An 8,345-nucleotide genomic window follows, 5' to 3' on the forward strand; every position below is an offset into this window, starting at 1 on the left:
AGTCACAAAAAAGTGTGATTTATTACGCCGGTCATGTGCGAGTTTTGGACCAACCGGAGTGCGATGTACAAAACTGTCTCCGCATGACTAAGAACCCCCCAACCTATTGGCCCACCCCTGTCCCCTCCATTATGCATCACACCCCCTATATAAAGGGGCACTGGCGCCATTTCACTCTTTGATAGGAAGTAAGGAGCATGGAGAGGAGCAGTGGCAGTGTGAGCAGAGGAAGAGGTGTTGGTGGCAGAGGGAGCAGTGGCATAGTGAGGAGTGGCAGAGGGAGCAGTGGCAGAGGGAGCAGTGGCAGAGGGAGCAGTGGCAGAGGGAGAAGTGGCAGAGGGAGAAGTGGCAGCAGCCAGCCAAGTGGGAGAGCCAGCAGTGTGGCAGGCAGCATGGCCACAGCAAGGCCAGCCCCAGACCAGGCCCTGGCCGTCCAGCCCCAGCAGGAGGAGGTGGAGGATCCGCTGGCATCCCCATCCTATAGCCAAGACCTTGACCATACCCCACAGCAGCTGCAGGAGGTCCACATGTCAGAGGTGGAGGAAGATGGAGGTGTGGAGGAGGAAGACACTGGCATGGAGGAGTAGGGGTACATGGCTGGAGTAGAAAATGAGGAGGAGGAGGAGGAGGTAGAAGCTGGCCGCACAAAAAGTGGCCGAAAGGTCAGATTTTCCTACGAGGAAAATGCTGCGCTTGTCCGGGCTATCATGCCTGTGTTTAACCGGTTACTTGGGAAAACTCACCACAAGACCACTGCACAGCGGAAAAGGGCTATGCGGAAGGACATCACCCAGGCGGTGAATGCTGTAAGTCAGTAATAACGTGAAATAATTACCTTCGATATATTCAGTCACCTCTGGTTTACCTTACCTTTACTGATCTGATCAGGAGAATACAAGAAATAAGATACCAGACAGTTGGATCATAATTGCAAGTATTCTATCGTTTATTTGCACGGACACATATTTGTACACAGTAACCAAAATCATGGACCTCCCTTCAGGGGTAGGTCTTACAGGAAATTCATACATATTCATTATGACCCTCCTCAATAGGGTTGGGCTTCAACCAGAATATTGGTTCAAACATGATTTGCGTAGCAGACGTGCACTTCCATTTTGTAACAAAGGAGTGGACTTCCAGTAAACTGGATTACCCTAGACCTCCCATATTCCTGCCCCCTAATGCTGTTTGTCTGTAAATAACTTATGCCTTACATAGGCAGAAATCTCTTTCTAGCTGACTCCTGTGGTCACCCACAGACAGTTTGACCACTGTCTATACATACAATACTTCCTCAAACCTAGGTGTAACTTCTTATGTTTCAGCAAACGCTGCAAAAGCCAAATGTCAGCTTACAAATCACATTGTTTAACTTATTGTGAAATTTATTAGCTCATATGTGCTTTATCTATTACCCATATAAATATGCAGACCCCAGGGGGGTCTCTATCATTCCCTCATTTTGTACAATAATTAAACATGATGTCATGTTCATTCGCAAACTGCATATTGCATACATGGTTTTAGCTGGACTACCTAGACCAGGAATACTCAGAATAGGTTAGAACATCATACAGTAAAAATCTTCCTAACTGCAGAAGAAACAGTCTAACTTAATAGTGATAGTGGATATTTCTCTCACATCCATCAGGCCAGACTGATTCTCTGCTTTCTGTGCTCCACCATTCATGAGTTTCCCAAACCGATCTGGTCATTGTTGATTTGCATTTCTTCTGGCAAACAGAGAACATACACATGAGTATATTGAAAGTGACATACTGTAAGCAAGTAACAATATTTCTATAATATTTAAAGCAAACATCTCTATACCTACTATATGTCCCATAATTCCTGTAATTCATGTTGCTGGATTAAACTAAATTAACCATCCTGAATTCCCTTTAATAATCTGCTTCTTCAAATCCTTGACTCTAGCTGTGTTCCTCTATAACAGGGCTCCTTAAACTATCATTCTCTGGGATCCCATCAGGAAATAGAAATAATGACTGGACCCCAGCAAGTTACTGCAGAAGGTCATAACATCACATGTGTAGTCAGCAGACAGCACATGCATGGCAGCATTTGTGGAGGCACAGAGTGATTGGAGGAGTCTAGAATAACAGACAATTCAACAGATGTTCCAGACTCCCTGAATCACTGACTGAGATTAGAAAAATAATCAGCCTGTTGGGCATCAATAGGGAGTTATGACCCCATGCTGAGAAAGTCGGGACCCACTTTTTAGAACCGCTGCTCTATAGTATCTTCAATTTACATCAGACTGGTAATTATAACATGCTCTTGGTACAGCCAAACACATATCTGTTTTTTTAGCTGCACGGTACAAATCTAAGTATTTACAAATAATTTTGATCTGTGGCACTGACATAAAAATAATCCTTTTTGGTCATTCTGCTTATCAGAATGTCTACCTAGTCTATTAGCTAGTGAGGAGTTACAAAAATACCCAGTGATGCTAATATTTATCAACTCTATAGTAGTTAATGGGACTCCTATCCAACGCTTGGATCCCATGCCTTGAAAAAGATAGCTAGTCTATCGAAACCGGTTGGCCAGAAGGGGACCAGCGCAGTGGATTCCATCCAAAGGGAAGGAGAACTTATCAGGGCCTGTTTTGTTTAACCACCCATGCAATTTTTGTCTGCAATTCTTTGTAGACCATCCTATTTGTCTTTTCTTATGCATAATAATAATACATTTGGACAGTGAATTTGGACCTCATACTCAGGATCCGGAGTGTCTATGGTGACTTCACTGTCCCTCCCTATGCGCTATTTTCTGACAATATTCCTTTTAAATGATAATAATTATCATTTAAACAGTATATCACTATTGTTGGGTATAATTTGTTTCCTTTTCTGGTACCCCATGTGGGAGGAGTGTTTGGACCCGAAAGACCATTTGATTTAGAGTTTCAGCACTCAGAAACATACCAAGGTCCTTTTCTGTGGTAATGCATGGATCTTGACTTAAAAGGGGAAAGTGAACAGACCCAGCAATCTCTTAATTTTAATTTTTGCTACTTGGTAATGGGCCTGTACTATTTGAGTCAGCCCATGTCTGAGGCTTCTCAGAAACGTAATCAGGTATCTTCATTATCATTACCATAAACCATATTACTGTCACTTATCGTAGCTGCTAGGCACAAAATACAGCCTCAGACCCTTATCAGGTTTGGGCCTTAATAACATTTTAGTAAACTGCATCGTTGAACTTAACTTTCAGCTTTTGAGCTTTGCAGATGTTGGAGTAGTCAGTTTGGACTTGTAGTTCAGGCATATACTGCAGTTCTGTGCTCTTTGGTACTGTAACTGCTTCTTTCTTTCTGTGGACTTGTCATTGCAGCTTGCTTTGCTTCAGCATCTGCTAGATTGCTTTCCTTGGTCTGGTTCCCTGTGTGTGCTTGTATCTTTATGATAGTTACTTTGTATGACTTCATCAATGCTTGGAAAAGTTTTTTTATGAGGTCAGCGTGCTGTATCTGTTTTCTTGTAACTGTTTTAAAAGTCTCTGCTTTTCTAGATTAGCCGTAGCCCATCGTCACTCCCCAGCTGTATCTGGAATCTGTATAAAGGTTTGCTGTTGTGTTCTTCGCATGTTTCAATGCTTTAGTGAGGGCCACAAGTTCTGCTGCTTATGCTGACATCTGTACTGGTAAGGCTCTAGAAATCACCACCTCAATCTCTGTGGTGACATCATAGTCAGTGTAGGGTGTGCCATCTTCATAATATCTGGACCCATCAACATACAGTTCATAATGAGCATTGGGTATGGGGGTGTCATGGACGTATGGGAATGTCTGAGTCTCTTGTTTCATCAAAGCAAGTCAATCATGGGAAAAATTTATGACATGAATATTCGCTTCTCACCTCCACCTTCTTCCGAATCTACTTCCATTCTCTGGGCTGCTGTAGATAAAGGTGTGCTTGTAGAAGGTGCTTGTTCCAATATTCTCCCTCATTTTGAACATTTGATGTTCACACGAGAATTGTTGGCGGGTTAAGATGCATCTCTTTATTGTCGCATTGGTTGCACTCAATATGGAACTTCATACTTGGTGAGTCTGGCTGCTGATAGGTGCTTAGTTCTGGCTTATTGCAGAATTTCAGTTACCACATGTGGTACTTGTATAGTCAGTTCATGATTGAGAACAATGTCTTTTAATACAGCTGCAGGTGCTTCTTGGATAATATTTTCAGGCTTGCTGGAGTAGTGAGCAAGAGGTCTTGTCCCATGTAGCTGCGTAAGGACTCCCAGTGCGTGTTCCTTTTCCTTATGACAGTAGAGGAAAAAGGATTTTGAATAGTCTGTAAAGCCTAGAGCCAGTGAAGAAGCTATGGCTGCCTTTAGTTGCTGAATCACTTGAGACATTTCTTCATCTGATGGGCATGGACTTCTTTGTAGCATCGTACAAGGTTTGCATATAAACGGATGCAAGAGGGATCCAGTCCCTGCAATAGCCAACCAGGCGTAGGAGTGACCTTATTTGTTTAAGTCTTTGGTACCTTGGCTTGCAGTATGAGCTTATTCCTCTCTTCTGTCAGGTATCTGATGCCTTGAGAAATGCAGTGGCCCACGAATATGACTTTGTGTTTGCAGGGCTGTAATTTGTCTTTCGATGCCCTGCAGTCTTGCTCTTCCAGAAACAGGGACACTGTTTCCTTATGGCATTTTGGCTTGAGTTGTTGTGGTTAACAGGAGGTCATCATCGCAAGCTGGGTGTCTTCTGTGTAGAGGGGTCTCCAAGCCAGTGATATGCAGTTAATAACAGTATTGTTTGCTAACAGTTCTTGTGAGTCTTTGATGGTAAGCATAGAGCAGAGTGCATTGGCCAATCATTCACCGTAAACCAGGCCCCTGATGGTGGGATCTGATCCAGCAAGGTGTGTCGATTTTAGGCACAATGGGACAGTTTATTAGCAGTCTTTCAATGACTTCTCTTGTACCAGTCTGTATTGAACTTCACCAGAACCGGTGACATCATATTTCTGGACAGAACAGGTGTATTGCTGTGGAGATCTGCACTGCACAAGGACACCAGACCACAGGAAGGCTTGGACTTATTTGCTGATGGCTGCTGGCTGCTGTTTGTTCTGTGGTGAGTGGACATTGCAGTTGTATGCTGACATCCAATATTCATTTTTTTTCTTTCCAAATCGGGCAGCATGGTATCAGCAAAGTCTGCAGGAAAAAAAACCAAATGAACACAAACACAGCAACTTCTATTTCTGGCATATAGTTTTTTTTTTTATACTATTTGGCTTTTATTTCATGCCTGTCTTTGATGCTTGCATAAATTGCAGAATATCAGCTCCTAACAGGTTAACACAACATGTTAGTGATGTGAGGAATTATACTTTGTATGGGCGTTCATTTATCATTGATAGGTTAAGGGGTTGGCTTACTCTTCTGGAGTAGGAGTGTCTGTCCGCCCACCCAAGTACCCCTCAATGTACTTCCTCATTTTGAACATTTTTTGCTACTTCTATTTCACACACAGACATTACACATAATTGTATTACTAAGAGACTGTAGTTTCTGCCCTGTGTGAAGATCAACATGGAGTACTGCGTCTTCATACCTTCCCACGAGGTTAGTCAAGATGTTCTTTTTCCTTGAATATCTATCTGTGCTAAAACATTACCTTTTGGGTTTATTTGATGATCAACTATAAGGTCTGTATTGAAGTTGAACAACATTTTATACGGTTGCTTTGTTCTAATACATATACATATTTCCTCTTTTATATATATATATTTTTTTTTTTTCCAACTTCCTCTAAATCTTTAAAAAATCTGTAATTACACTTACAATTACATATGAACTAATTTAATTCAGGGCATAAAGCCGTGATTCTCAAACTGTGTGCCTAGGCACCCTGGGGTGCCTTAGGACACTTGCAGGGGTGCCTTGGGTTGGTGGACCAGGATCAATTAATATTAGTTATGTGCAATGTAACAGGCAAAACTGTGCTGGTGGCTGCTAATTATAATATATGTAGACAAACAGGAACAAATCCTGTCCCTCACCAGATAACTGTGACACATAAACACAATGTACATAATTTTATATATTTTCTGAATAAGAAACATTTGGCCTAGGGGTGCCTTGAAAACATTGGTCTGCTTCTGACAATTTGCTCTGAATCTATTCAACAAAAATCTACACATACACATATATATACATATACATACACATAACAATAGCTTATTATAACTAAATTCTAGAGGACTTAACAATATTAAGCATTTCATTCAGGTCTTGGAATTAGTTCCCCCTTTTTTTTTATTTTGTGTCACAGGAAGCATCTGGACTGTGAAATACATCTCTGTCTTTTGTATGTGGTATGAGTTCTGATTGCGCTACACTGAGTAATATTGTGCTCTGGTGGGTTCATTTATCACAATGCTGTAAGTACATATACTTGTGATACTGTAAGTCTCAAATACCCAAATAATCCTGTAACCAATAACCGTGTATAACCTGGCTCCCCTTCCTTTCTTTATCTGCAACAACCTGACAATCGGAACGCTCCATTCAAGCCCCTGCTCCCTCTCCAATGGACTGATCAAATCCAATGAGTGTGGCCTTATCCACTTGCGGCGAGGCAGGATGTGATGTTGTGCAAGGAAGTATAACTGTGTATTACTGGCTTCGGATTTGTTATGGATCTGTCTAAGGCTGCTGTATGAAAATCAACAAACCCCTTCCACCATCTCAATCTATCTCTATGAATGAGACATTGACCAATAGTACCTGTGAGAGTGCTGCTATTTTGAATGCATTTAAACACCAAGAATAAACGCGACCTACAACCTTTTTCACAAATTCTGTCTCTAAATGGCAACCAACCATAATAACAAATTCTATTACTTTGTTTTCATTAGTGACCTGAACAGTTAACTGAATTTATACTGGATCTTTAATGCTAGCCGTTTGTACATTTACAATCTGAACAAGGTATGACATGGAACAATGTGACAATGTGAATTTGCAAGTCTCCTTTCTTTAGTCACTATTAAAAAAAACCTCATAATATTAATTTCAAAAACCTCTGTTTCAAATATGACAACTCAATACTAGGATAGTTTGTCTGATCACATCATTTTGTACATTAACTGTAGTTTTAAAATCTGTTGGTCTTGCTACCGCAATTGTGATTCTCTATAATAATCTTTTATCTTATAACATAGGACTATACTATTTCTACACTTTACACAAGTTCCACGTAGTGACATAGGTCATAGAGACCACTATTCCATAAGAGCTGTGTCCTAATTGGTTCAATTATAACACTGTGTACACACAGCACAATTTAGCATGAAATTTTAGATGACACTGAACCTTATTCACCTTAATATTTACCTTAGACAGAACAGTATAAGAAACATTTCTACTGCCACAAAAAACTATTTCAAAATACAATGCATTGTTAAATGTGTGTGATCTGAATATTTCGGGTTACTAAAAATGGCGTAAAAAGGGTGACATAAATGTATAATTTGTTCCATATAAACGTGGCTAGACTGATGCACAGAGAGGGTCTGACTAAGCAACAGTGATCGTAAAGCAACCAATCTTCTGTTTGCTTACCCGGGGTTGTGTCAGAGTCTCCCTGCGATATCTAGCATAGAACTGAGACCATTAGATATCTCCCCTTTGCTTGCCATCCCAGACTTTGCAGCCCCCATATAATAACGTGAAATAATTACCTTCGATATATTCAGTCACCTCTGGTTTACCTTACCTTTACTGATCTGATCAGGAGAATACAAGAAATAAGATATCAGACAGTTGGATCATAATTGCAAGTATTCTATCGTTTATTTGCACGGACACATATTTGTACACAGTAACCAAAATCATGGACCTCCCTTCAGGGGTAGGTCTTACAGGAAATTCATACATATTCATTATGACCCTCCTCAATAGGGTTGGGCTTCAACCAGAATATTGGTTCAAACATGATTTGCGTAGCAGACGTGCACTTCCATTTTGTAACAAAGGAGTGGACTTCCAGTAAACTGGATTACCCTAGACCTCCCATATTCCTGCCCCCTAATGCTGTTTGTCTGTAAATAACTTATGCCTTACATAGGCAGAAATCTCTTTCTAGCTGACTCCTGTGGTCACCCACAGACAGTTTGACCACTGTCTATACATACAATACTTCCTCAAACCTAGGTGTAACTTCTTATGTTTCAGCAAACGCTGCAAAAGCCAAATGTCAGCTTACAAATCACATTGTTTAACTTATTGTGAAATTTATTAGCTCATATGTGCTTTATCTATTACCCATATAAATATGCAGACCCCAGGGG

At 40.8% G+C, this 8,345-nt stretch overlaps 2 long non-coding RNA genes across 2 annotated transcripts; one reads left to right on the plus strand and one right to left on the minus strand.

The window, feature by feature from the left end:
- Positions 1-922: 922 nt before the first annotated feature.
- LOC146059695 (uncharacterized) lies at positions 923-7,828 on the minus strand. The gene is made up of 2 exons (XR_014470296.1): positions 7,737-7,828; positions 923-5,205 (listed from the first exon to the last, which is right to left on the minus strand). It is a non-coding gene; the product is annotated as an uncharacterized LOC146059695 (long non-coding RNA).
- Positions 5,370-7,075, plus strand: LOC146059694 (uncharacterized). The gene is made up of 2 exons (XR_014470295.1): positions 5,370-5,616; positions 6,326-7,075. It is a non-coding gene; the product is annotated as an uncharacterized LOC146059694 (long non-coding RNA).
- Positions 7,829-8,345: the final 517 nt, after the last annotated feature.

This window comes from Crinia signifera, chromosome 2, assembly GCF_055691185.1.
Source record: "Crinia signifera chromosome 2, ASM5569118v1, whole genome shotgun sequence".
NCBI lineage: Eukaryota > Metazoa > Chordata > Amphibia > Anura > Myobatrachidae > Crinia > Crinia signifera.